General features: G+C 69.4%; 6 non-coding genes across 6 annotated transcripts; all 6 read right to left on the bottom strand.

Annotated features, from left to right (window-relative positions):
• Positions 1-778: 778 nt before the first annotated feature.
• Positions 779-897, bottom strand: LOC132595410 (5S ribosomal RNA). Its single transcript, XR_009561549.1, has one exon. It is a non-coding gene; the product is annotated as a 5S ribosomal RNA (ribosomal RNA).
• Positions 898-3,594: 2,697 nt separating this feature from the next.
• LOC132595409 (5S ribosomal RNA) lies at positions 3,595-3,713 on the bottom strand. Its single transcript, XR_009561548.1, has one exon. It is a non-coding gene; the product is annotated as a 5S ribosomal RNA (ribosomal RNA).
• A 932-nt stretch (positions 3,714-4,645) lies between these two features.
• On the bottom strand, positions 4,646-4,764 carry LOC132595408 (5S ribosomal RNA). Its single transcript, XR_009561547.1, has one exon. It is a non-coding gene; the product is annotated as a 5S ribosomal RNA (ribosomal RNA).
• Positions 4,765-7,461: 2,697 nt separating this feature from the next.
• On the bottom strand, positions 7,462-7,580 carry LOC132595407 (5S ribosomal RNA). The gene has a single exon (XR_009561545.1). It is a non-coding gene; the product is annotated as a 5S ribosomal RNA (ribosomal RNA).
• Positions 7,581-10,276: 2,696 nt separating this feature from the next.
• LOC132595406 (5S ribosomal RNA) lies at positions 10,277-10,395 on the bottom strand. Its single transcript, XR_009561544.1, has one exon. It is a non-coding gene; the product is annotated as a 5S ribosomal RNA (ribosomal RNA).
• Positions 10,396-11,327: 932 nt separating this feature from the next.
• Positions 11,328-11,446, bottom strand: LOC132595404 (5S ribosomal RNA). Its single transcript, XR_009561542.1, has one exon. It is a non-coding gene; the product is annotated as a 5S ribosomal RNA (ribosomal RNA).
• Positions 11,447-12,043: the final 597 nt, after the last annotated feature.

The raw sequence follows: 12,043 nt of genomic DNA, 5'->3' as shown, positions 1-12,043 counted from the left end.
TTGGCGACCACCTCCCAGCCCAGGGCGGCCGTGACCCAGCAAACCCTTCGGCGCTTGGCGCCCCGCCCAAGATCCCGCACGTCGCTCACAGGGACGTGGCCCCGGAGGCTTCAGGGCCCGGGGCCCGCGGTCCCTTGGGCATCGGCCCTGCCCGCCCACGCGGCCCTAGGCGCAGCCCGGCCGCAGCCCGGGCCGGCCCTCCTGCCCGACAGCAGCTGGCCCGAAGCCACTGGGAGCCACCATTGAGTCGCCACGGCCCCTCAGCCCCGGCAAGGCCACCCTTGCCCCCACACCCCCCGCCGAGCTCAGGACCCCGCCCCTGGTGGCCGGCAGGCCCGGGGAAGCGGCCCCTGCCCTCGATCCCGCTCCCGCACCCGGCCGCGGTGACACGCCAGAGGGGCGGGGTGGGGGGGGGCTTTTGTCGGAGGGAGCTGTGGAGGGACACACCGGCACACAGGTGGCGGCGCCGGGGCTGGGCGCCGGTGGGGGCGGCCAGGTGCAGGTCGAGGGGCTCGCGGGCCGAAAGGACGGCAACTGGGCCCGCGGCGGAGTCTGGGTCCGGGCCAGCCACCCCGGGAGCGTCTGGGGTGCGCCTGCCTTCCAGGGCCGCCTTCTGGCCGCCTGGCCGGCCGGGCCGGCGGGGAGCGACCCCGCCGGCGCGCGCCGTGGTGGGAGGGGCCTGAGGAGGTGGGGCCTGCAGCGGGGCCCGGCGGGGGCGGAGCCGGCGGCCCCCGCCGCGGGCGAGTAAAGGAGAAGGCGGGCGGAGCGGGAGGCAAAAAGCCTACAGCACCCGGTATTCCCAGGCGGTCTCCCATCCAAGTACTAACCAGGCCCGACCCTGCTTAGCTTCCGAGATCAGACGAGATCGGGCGCGTTCAGGGTGGTATGGCCGTAGACGGGGGCGGGGGGCCGCGGGCGGCCTCTTGAGGCCCAGTTTCGCTGGCGCTGGCGCCTTAACGCCAGCCTGGCGGCCGGCCCGCCCCGGCAGGGCCCCCTCGCCCGCCCAGGCAGGGGCAACGGAGGTCTCGGGTATCGGGCGGCGGCGGAGGGTTTGGCGACCACCTCCCAGCCCAGGGCGGCCGTGACCCAGCAAACCCTTCGGCGCTTGGCGCCCCGCCCAAGATCCCGCACGTCGCTCACAGGGACGTGGCCCCGGAGGCTTCAGGGCCCGGGGCCCGCGGTCCCTTGGGCATCGGCCCTGCCCGCCCACGCGGCCCTAGGCGCAGCCCGGCCGCAGCCCGGGCCGGCCCTCCTGCCCGACAGCAGCTGGCCCGAAGCCACCGGGAGCCACCATTGAGTCGCCACGGCCCCTCAGCCCCGGCAAGGCCACCCTTGCCCCCACACCCCCCGCCGAGCTCAGGACCCCGCCCCTGGTGGCCGGCAGGCCCGGGGAAGCGGCCCCTGCCCTCGATCCCGCTCCCGCACCCGGCCGCGCTGACACGCCAGAGGGGCGGGGTGGGTGTGGGGCTTTTGTCGGAGGGAGCTGTGGAGGGACACACCGGCACACAGGTGGCGGCGCCGGGGCTGGGCGCCGGTGGGGGCGGCCAGGTGCAGGTCGAGGGGCTCGCGGGCCGAAAGGACGGCAACTGGGCCCATGGCGGAGTCTGGGTCTGGAGGGCTCTGAGCCTCCATCCGCTCTGGTGCCTCGGGTCTACCGGCCCGACGCCTGGTAGCGCGACACCCCACCGGCCCACAGACGTAGCCTCCCCAGCTGTGCTCACAGCGAGTCCAACCGCAGCCTGCATCCCTCCACGGGACACTTGGATTACTCCCGCGATCCCCACGAGGTGTGGCACCCGGCGGCCGAATGGGCTGAGATCCTGCCCTTGCGGCGCCCTGTGGCCACCTCCGCCTCCCTCACGGTACTGGCCGAGGCCTCGGACCAGCGGGCCCCGGCTCCCAGCTCAGCGCTGCTCCTCCGCCCCTCTCACCTCCTGCCCGACGTCCAGGCTACCGAGCACCCTCCACCCCCGCCCACCTTCATGCCACTCAGCCGGAACCCGGGAGGCAATGCCAACTACCAGGTGTATGACAGTCTGGTGCTGAAGCGGCAACCGCAGGAGGGCCAAGCGCGGGCCAACTCGCTGCTACCTTCCACCTCGGCCTCCAGGCCCTCTCTGCACGGGAGCCAGACTGGGAAAGTGAACTTACCAGCAGCAAGTGGGGGCAGGGGCAGGGGGCGGCAGGGCATGGAGAGAGGAATAAAGAGCGCCAGAGTCCAGGAAACATTGGTGGTCTGTGGCTTGGAAGCGCCACTCCTTCTGCCAGCCTGGGTCCCTGCGCTTGGCTTCCTGCAATAAGAAGCCAGTGTCCCCTTCTTGGCCTGAGGGTCCCTTTGGTTTAGTGGCCACAGTTCTGCCAGCAGGCCCCTCCTGGTCCTATACCATGCACTAAGTACATCTGCAGCTGCAGACTCCAAACCCCTGGTCTCTGGGCACCTCCTCTGTGTCTCAGCTGTCCCTGTCCACAGAGAGCCTCATACAAGAAGTTGCTTCCAAACTGGGAGGTTCCACATCTGGGCAGGTCCAGCTCCAGGCCCAGTGAAGGGCATGAAGAAGGCTGAGGCTCTGGACTCCAGCCAGGCCTTCAGCAGGCCTCTGAGGCCAAGGTCTTCCTAGTCTCAAGAGGGGCCAAGAGACGCAATGTGTCATTTGAACAAGTGAGTCAGCGGGCGGTGAGCGAATGAATGACCGCTCGAGGGGATGTATGCCGGCCACCGGGCCCTGTTTGACTGTCCAGGCTCAGCTTACCTGACCCTGGTTACCAGGGAATGCCACTCTGGGCCCTCCTTTTCATCCCCCTCCCTCACTGTGACCTCACCACCTGCCCCATTATGACCCAGTCTGGCTCCCAGTTAAAACTGGAGGGCAGAGGGCCCAGGCAGTCCTGGGACCAACGGCCATGGGTGAGCGAAACTACTACCGAGCCGAGCCGTTCACTGGCCCCATCCCCAGGAAATGCCAGGAGCAAGGATACTCAATTCTTCTGATCCCGGTCAGCTTCATCTTGCTCAACGTGGGGATCAACATGGTGACTATGGTCAGGGCAGGATCTGTGCAGCGCGGTTGGGGGAGCCCTGGGGTCTTGAAGGGGCTGAGGTGGGAGGGCTGCTGGGGTGTGACCGGGACAAGGGTTGGATTTCAGGGCTCACCCTGCTCCCGGCCTCCCCCCTCCCCTTCTTCCCTCAACTCTGGAGGCATCTGAAGAGATTCTTGCGGGCACTTTTCAATCGTATTTTCCACAAAGGTGAGTGGGCGCCGGCGTGGGTTCAGGGGATGTGGGCCTGTCCCCTTTCTTCTATCCCTGCCTTGATTCTCAGCCCCTCAGGAACCCAGGCCCTGACCCATCTCGCCTTTCCCCACAGACAAGCAAGCCAGCTGTGTAGGCACCCATCGCATGTGCATGCGCTGCTCCGTGGATCCCAAGAACCTGTGCTCAAGAGTTTCTTCCCACTTCTGCCATCGCCCAAGCTTCCTGCTCGGGCAGGTAAACCCACCTTGACTACTGCCTGCAGCGGGGCTCGGCGGGGGCGGAGCCGGCGGCCCCCCCGCCGCGGGCGAGTAAAGGAGAAGGCGGGCGGAGCGGGAGGCAAAAAGCCTACAGCACCCGGTATTCCCAGGCGGTCTCCCATCCAAGTACTAACCAGGCCCGACCCTGCTTAGCTTCCGAGATCAGACGAGATCGGGCGCGTTCAGGGTGGTATGGCCGTAGACGGGGGCGGGGGGCCGCGGGCGGCCTCTTGAGGCCCAGTTTCGCTGGCGCTGGCGCCTTAACGCCAGCCTGGCGGCCGGCCCGCCCCGGCAGGGCCCCCTCGCCCGCCCAGGCAGGGGCAACGGAGGTCTCGGGTATCGGGCGGCGGCGGAGGGTTTGGCGACCACCTCCCAGCCCAGGGCGGCCGTGACCCAGCAAACCCTTCGGCGCTTGGCGCCCCGCCCAAGATCCCGCACGTCGCTCACAGGGACGTGGCCCCGGAGGCTTCAGGGCCCGGGGCCCGCGGTCCCTTGGGCATCGGCCCTGCCCGCCCACGCGGCCCTAGGCGCAGCCCGGCCGCAGCCCGGGCCGGCCCTCCTGCCCGACAGCAGCTGGCCCGAAGCCACCGGGAGCCACCATTGAGTCGCCACGGCCCCTCAGCCCCGGCAAGGCCACCCTTGCCCCCACACACCCCGCCGAGCTCAGGACCCCGCCCCTGGTGGCCGGCAGGCCCGGGGAAGCGGCCCCTGCCCTCGATCCCGCTCCCGCACCCGGCCGCGGTGACACGCCAGAGGGGCGGGGTGGGGGGGGGCTTTTGTCGGAGGGAGCTGTGGAGGGACACACCGGCACACAGGTGGCGGCGCCGGGGCTGGGCGCCGGTGGGGGCGGCCAGGTGCAGGTCGAGGGGCTCGCGGGCCGAAAGGACGGCAACTGGGCCCGCGGCGGAGTCTGGGTCCGGGCCAGCCACCCCGGGAGCGTCTGGGGTGCGCCTGCCTTCCAGGGCCGCCTTCTGGCCGCCTGGCCGGCCGGGCCGGCGGGGAGCGACCCCGCCGGCGCGCGCCGTGGTGGGAGGGGCCTGAGGAGGTGGGGCCTGCAGCGGGGCCCGGCGGGGGCGGAGCCGGCGGCCCCCGCCGCGGGCGAGTAAAGGAGAAGGCGGGCGGAGCGGGAGGCAAAAAGCCTACAGCACCCGGTATTCCCAGGCGGTCTCCCATCCAAGTACTAACCAGGCCCGACCCTGCTTAGCTTCCGAGATCAGACGAGATCGGGCGCGTTCAGGGTGGTATGGCCGTAGACGGGGGCGGGGGGCCGCGGGCGGCCTCTTGAGGCCCAGTTTCGCTGGCGCTGGCGCCTTAACGCCAGCCTGGCGGCCGGCCCGCCCCGGCAGGGCCCCCTCGCCCGCCCAGGCAGGGGCAACGGAGGTCTCGGGTATCGGGCGGCGGCGGAGGGTTTGGCGACCACCTCCCAGCCCAGGGCGGCCGTGACCCAGCAAACCCTTCGGCGCTTGGCGCCCCGCCCAAGATCCCGCACGTCGCTCACAGGGACGTGGCCCCGGAGGCTTCAGGGCCCGGGGCCCGCGGTCCCTTGGGCATCGGCCCTGCCCGCCCACGCGGCCCTAGGCGCAGCCCGGCCGCAGCCCGGGCCGGCCCTCCTGCCCGACAGCAGCTGGCCCGAAGCCACCGGGAGCCACCATTGAGTCGCCACGGCCCCTCAGCCCCGGCAAGGCCACCCTTGCCCCCACACCCCCCGCCGAGCTCAGGACCCCGCCCCTGGTGGCCGGCAGGCCCGGGGAAGCGGCCCCTGCCCTCGATCCCGCTCCCGCACCCGGCCGCGGTGACACGCCAGAGGGGCGGGGTGGGGGTGGGGCTTTTGTCGGAGGGAGCTGTGGAGGGACACACCGGCACACAGGTGGCGGCGCCGGGGCTGGGCGCCGGTGGGGGCGGCCAGGTGCAGGTCGAGGGGCTCGCGGGCCGAAAGGACGGCAACTGGGCCCATGGCGGAGTCTGGGTCTGGAGGGCTCTGAGCCTCCATCCGCTCTGGTGCCTCGGGTCTACCGGCCCGACGCCTGGTAGCGCGACACCCCACCGGCCCACAGACGTAGCCTCCCCAGCTGTGCTCACAGCGAGTCCAACCGCAGCCTGCATCCCTCCACGGGACACTTGGATTACTCCCGCGATCCCCACGAGGTGCGGCACCCGGCGGCCGAATGGGCTGAGATCCTGCCCTTGCGGCGCCCTGTGGCCACCTCCGCCTCCCTCACGGTACTGGCCGAGGCCTCGGACCAGCGGGCCCCGGCTCCCAGCTCAGCGCTGCTCCTCCGCCCCTCTCACCTCCTGCCCGACGTCCAGGCTACCGAGCACCCTCCACCCCCGCCCACCTTCATGCCACTCAGCCGGAACCCGGGAGGCAATGCCAACTACCAGGTGTATGACAGTCTGGTGCTGAAGCGGCAACCGCAGGAGGGCCAAGCGCGGGCCAACTCGCTGCTACCTTCCACCTCGGCCTCCAGGCCCTCTCTGCACGGGAGCCAGACTGGGAAAGTGAACTTACCAGCAGCAAGTGGGGGCAGGGGCAGGGGGCGGCAGGGCATGGAGAGAGGAATAAAGAGCGCCAGAGTCCAGGAAACATTGGTGGTCTGTGGCTTGGAAGCGCCACTCCTTCTGCCAGCCTGGGTCCCTGCGCTTGGCTTCCTGCAATAAGAAGCCAGTGTCCCCTTCTTGGCCTGAGGGTCCCTTTGGTTTAGTGGCCACAGTTCTGCCAGCAGGCCCCTCCTGGTCCTATACCATGCACTAAGTACATCTGCAGCTGCAGACTCCAAACCCCTGGTCTCTGGGCACCTCCTCTGTGTCTCAGCTGTCCCTGTCCACAGAGAGCCTCATACAAGAAGTTGCTTCCAAACTGGGAGGTTCCACATCTGGGCAGGTCCAGCTCCAGGCCCAGTGAAGGGCATGAAGAAGGCTGAGGCTCTGGACTCCAGCCAGGCCTTCAGCAGGCCTCTGAGGCCAAGGTCTTCCTAGTCTCAAGAGGGGCCAAGAGACGCAATGTGTCATTTGAACAAGTGAGTCAGCGGGCGGTGAGCGAATGAATGACCGCTCGAGGGGATGTATGCCGGCCACCGGGCCCTGTTTGACTGTCCAGGCTCAGCTTACCTGACCCTGGTTACCAGGGAATGCCACTCTGGGCCCTCCTTTTCATCCCCCTCCCTCACTGTGACCTCACCACCTGCCCCATTATGACCCAGTCTGGCTCCCAGTTAAAACTGGAGGGCAGAGGGCCCAGGCAGTCCTGGGACCAACGGCCATGGGTGAGCGAAACTACTACCGAGCCGAGCCGTTCACTGGCCCCATCCCCAGGAAATGCCAGGAGCAAGGATACTCAATTCTTCTGATCCCGGTCAGCTTCATCTTGCTCAACGTGGGGATCAACATGGTGACTATGGTCAGGGCAGGATCTGTGCAGCGCGGTTGGGGGAGCCCTGGGGTCTTGAAGGGGCTGAGGTGGGAGGGCTGCTGGGGTGTGACCGGGACAAGGGTTGGATTTCAGGGCTCACCCTGCTCCCGGCCTCCCCCCTCCCCTTCTTCCCTCAACTCTGGAGGCATCTGAAGAGATTCTTGCGGGCACTTTTCAATCGTATTTTCCACAAAGGTGAGTGGGCGCCGGCGTGGGTTCAGGGGATGTGGGCCTGTCCCCTTTCTTCTATCCCTGCCTTGATTCTCAGCCCCTCAGGAACCCAGGCCCTGACCCATCTCGCCTTTCCCCACAGACAAGCAAGCCAGCTGTGTAGGCACCCATCGCATGTGCATGCGCTGCTCCGTGGATCCCAAGAACCTGTGCTCAAGAGTTTCTTCCCACTTCTGCCATCGCCCAAGCTTCCTGCTCGGGCAGGTAAACCCACCTTGACTACTGCCTGCAGCGGGGCTCGGCGGGGGCGGAGCCGGCGGCCCCCCCGCCGCGGGCGAGTAAAGGAGAAGGCGGGCGGAGCGGGAGGCAAAAAGCCTACAGCACCCGGTATTCCCAGGCGGTCTCCCATCCAAGTACTAACCAGGCCCGACCCTGCTTAGCTTCCGAGATCAGACGAGATCGGGCGCGTTCAGGGTGGTATGGCCGTAGACGGGGGCGGGGGGCCGCGGGCGGCCTCTTGAGGCCCAGTTTCGCTGGCGCTGGCGCCTTAACGCCAGCCTGGCGGCCGGCCCGCCCCGGCAGGGCCCCCTCGCCCGCCCAGGCAGGGGCAACGGAGGTCTCGGGTATCGGGCGGCGGCGGAGGGTTTGGCGACCACCTCCCAGCCCAGGGCGGCCGTGACCCAGCAAACCCTTCGGCGCTTGGCGCCCCGCCCAAGATCCCGCACGTCGCTCACAGGGACGTGGCCCCGGAGGCTTCAGGGCCCGGGGCCCGCGGTCCCTTGGGCATCGGCCCTGCCCGCCCACGCGGCCCTAGGCGCAGCCCGGCCGCAGCCCGGGCCGGCCCTCCTGCCCGACAGCAGCTGGCCCGAAGCCACCGGGAGCCACCATTGAGTCGCCACGGCCCCTCAGCCCCGGCAAGGCCACCCTTGCCCCCACACCCCCCGCCGAGCTCAGGACCCCGCCCCTGGTGGCCGGCAGGCCCGGGGAAGCGGCCCCTGCCCTCGATCCCGCTCCCGCACCCGGCCGCGGTGACACGCCAGAGGGGCGGGGTGGGGGGGGGCTTTTGTCAGAGGGAGCTGTGGAGGGACACACCGGCACACAGGTGGCGGCGCCGGGGCTGGGCGCCGGTGGGGGCGGCCAGGTGCAGGTCGAGGGGCTCGCGGGCCGAAAGGACGGCAACTGGGCCCATGGCGGAGTCTGGGTCTGGAGGGCTCTGAGCCTCCATCCGCTCTGGTGCCTCGGGTCTACCGGCCCGACGCCTGGTAGCGCGACACCCCACCGGCCCACAGACGTAGCCTCCCCAGCTGTGCTCACAGCGAGTCCAACCGCAGCCTGCATCCCTCCACGGGACACTTGGATTACTCCCGCGATCCCCACGAGGTGCGGCACCCGGCGGCCGAATGGGCTGAGATCCTGCCCTTGCGGCGCCCTGTGGCCACCTCCGCCTCCCTCACGGTACTGGCCGAGGCCTCGGACCAGCGGGCCCCGGCTCCCAGCTCAGCGCTGCTCCTCCGCCCCTCTCACCTCCTGCCCGACGTCCAGGCTACCGAGCACCCTCCACCCCCGCCCACCTTCATGCCACTCAGCCGGAACCCGGGAGGCAATGCCAACTACCAGGTGTATGACAGTCTGGTGCTGAAGCGGCAACCGCAGGAGGGCCAAGCGCGGGCCAACTCGCTGCTACCTTCCACCTCGGCCTCCAGGCCCTCTCTGCACGGGAGCCAGACTGGGAAAGTGAACTTACCAGCAGCAAGTGGGGGCAGGGGCAGGGGGCGGCAGGGCATGGAGAGAGGAATAAAGAGCGCCAGAGTCCAGGAAACATTGGTGGTCTGTGGCTTGGAAGCGCCACTCCTTCTGCCAGCCTGGGTCCCTGCGCTTGGCTTCCTGCAATAAGAAGCCAGTGTCCCCTTCTTGGCCTGAGGGTCCCTTTGGTTTAGTGGCCACAGTTCTGCCAGCAGGCCCCTCCTGGTCCTATACCATGCACTAAGTACATCTGCAGCTGCAGACTCCAAACCCCTGGTCTCTGGGCACCTCCTCTGTGTCTCAGCTGTCCCTGTCCACAGAGAGCCTCATACAAGAAGTTGCTTCCAAACTGGGAGGTTCCACATCTGGGCAGGTCCAGCTCCAGGCCCAGTGAAGGGCATGAAGAAGGCTGAGGCTCTGGACTCCAGCCAGGCCTTCAGCAGGCCTCTGAGGCCAAGGTCTTCCTAGTCTCAAGAGGGGCCAAGAGACGCAATGTGTCATTTGAACAAGTGAGTCAGCGGGCGGTGAGCGAATGAATGACCGCTCGAGGGGATGTATGCCGGCCACCGGGCCCTGTTTGACTGTCCAGGCTCAGCTTACCTGACCCTGGTTACCAGGGAATGCCACTCTGGGCCCTCCTTTTCATCCCCCTCCCTCACTGTGACCTCACCACCTGCCCCATTATGACCCAGTCTGGCTCCCAGTTAAAACTGGAGGGCAGAGGGCCCAGGCAGTCCTGGGACCAACGGCCATGGGTGAGCGAAACTACTACCGAGCCGAGCCGTTCACTGGCCCCATCCCCAGGAAATGCCAGGAGCAAGGATACTCAATTCTTCTGATCCCGGTCAGCTTCATCTTGCTCAACGTGGGGATCAACATGGTGACTATGGTCAGGGCAGGATCTGTGCAGCGCGGTTGGGGGAGCCCTGGGGTCTTGAAGGGGCTGAGGTGGGAGGGCTGCTGGGGTGTGACCGGGACAAGGGTTGGATTTCAGGGCTCACCCTGCTCCCGGCCTCCCCCCTCCCCTTCTTCCCTCAACTCTGGAGGCATCTGAAGAGATTCTTGCGGGCACTTTTCAATCGTATTTTCCACAAAGGTGAGTGGGCGCCGGCGTGGGTTCAGGGGATGTGGGCCTGTCCCCTTTCTTCTATCCCTGCCTTGATTCTCAGCCCCTCAGGAACCCAGGCCCTGACCCATCTCGCCTTTCCCCACAGACAAGCAAGCCAGCTGTGTAGGCACCCATCGCATGTGCATGCGCTGCTCCGTGGATCCCAAGAACCTGTGCTCAAGAGTTTCTTCCCACTTCTGCCATCGCCCAAGCTTCCTGCTCGGGCAGGTAAACCCACCTTGACTACTGCCTGCAGCGGGGCTCGGCGGGGGCGGAGCCGGCGGCCCCCCCGCCGCGGGCGAGTAAAGGAGAAGGCGGGCGGAGCGGGAGGCAAAAAGCCTACAGCACCCGGTATTCCCAGGCGGTCTCCCATCCAAGTACTAACCAGGCCCGACCCTGCTTAGCTTCCGAGATCAGACGAGATCGGGCGCGTTCAGGGTGGTATGGCCGTAGACGGGGGCGGGGGACCGCGGGCGGCCTCTTGAGGCCCAGTTTCGCTGGCGCTGGCGCCTTAACGCCAGCCTGGCGGCCGGCCCGCCCCGGCAGGGCCCCCTCGCCCGCCCAGGCAGGGGCAACGGAGGTCTCGGGTATCGGGCGGCGGCGGAGGGTTTGGCGACCACCTCCCAGCCCAGGGCGGCCGTGACCCAGCAAACCCTTCGGCGCTTGGCGCCCCGCCCAAGATCCCGCACGTCGCTCACAGGGACGTGGCCCCGGAGGCTTCAGGGCCCGGGGCCCGCGGTCCCTTGGGCATCGGCCCTGCCCGCCCACGCGGCCCTAGGCGCAGCCCGGCCGCAGCCCGGGCCGGCCCTCCTGCCCGACAGCAGCTGGCCCGAAGCCACCGGGAGCCACCATTGAGTCGCCACGGCCCCTCAGCCCCGGCAAGGCCACCCTTGCCCCCACACCCCCCGCCGAGCTCAGGACCCCGCCCCTGGTGGCCGGCAGGCCCGGGGAAGCGGCCCCTGCCCTCGATCCCGCTCCCGCACCCGGCCGCGGTGACACGCCAGAGGGGCGGGGTGGGGGGGGGCTTTTGTCGGAGGGAGCTGTGGAGGGACACACCGGCACACAGGTGGCGGCGCCGGGGCTGGGCGCCGGTGGGGGCGGCCAGGTGCAGGTCGAGGGGCTCGCGGGCCGAAAGGACGGCAACTGGGCCCGCGGCGGAGTCTGGGTCCGGGCCAGCCACCCCGGGAGCGTCTGGGGTGCGCCTGCCTTCCAGGGCCGCCTTCTGGCCGCCTGGCCGGCCGGGCCGGCGGGGAGCGACCCCGCCGGCGCGCGCCGTGGTGGGAGGGGCCTGAGGAGGTGGGGCCTGCAGCGGGGCCCGGCGGGGGCGGAGCCGGCGGCCCCCGCCGCGGGCGAGTAAAGGAGAAGGCGGGCGGAGCGGGAGGCAAAAAGCCTACAGCACCCGGTATTCCCAGGCGGTCTCCCATCCAAGTACTAACCAGGCCCGACCCTGCTTAGCTTCCGAGATCAGACGAGATCGGGCGCGTTCAGGGTGGTATGGCCGTAGACGGGGGCGGGGGGCCGCGGGCGGCCTCTTGAGGCCCAGTTTCGCTGGCGCTGGCGCCTTAACGCCAGCCTGGCGGCCGGCCCGCCCCGGCAGGGCCCCCTCGCCCGCCCAGGCAGGGGCAACGGAGGTCTCGGGTATCGGGCGGCGGCGGAGGGTTTGGCGACCACCTCCCAGCCCAGGGCGGCCGTGACCCAGCAAACCCTTCGGCGCTTGGCGCCCCGCCCAAGATCCCGCACGTCGCTCACAGGGACGTGGCCCCGGAGGCTTCAGGGCCCGGGGCCCGCGGTCCCTTGGGCATCGGCCCTGCCCGCCCACGCGGCCCTAGGCGCAGCCCGGCCGCAGCCCGGGCCGGCCCTCCTGCCCGACAGCAGCTGGCCCGAAGCCACCGGGAGCCACCATTGAGTCGCCACGGCCCCTCAGCCCCGGCAAGGCCACCCTTGCCCCCACACCCCCCGCCGAGCTCAGGACCCCGCCCCTGGTGGCCGGCAGGCCCGGGGAAGCGGCCCCTGCCCTCGATCCCGCTCCCGCACCCGGCCGCGGTGACACGCCAGAGGGGCGGGGTGGGGGGGGGCTTTTGTCAGAGGGAGCTGTGGAGGGAC

This window comes from Globicephala melas, unplaced genomic scaffold (genome assembly GCF_963455315.2).
Source record: "Globicephala melas unplaced genomic scaffold, mGloMel1.2 SCAFFOLD_182, whole genome shotgun sequence".
In the NCBI taxonomy this organism is placed as follows: domain Eukaryota; kingdom Metazoa; phylum Chordata; class Mammalia; order Artiodactyla; family Delphinidae; genus Globicephala; species Globicephala melas.
The sequence above is the reverse complement of the archived record's forward strand: the minus strand, read 5'-3'. Positions and strand labels throughout refer to the sequence as shown.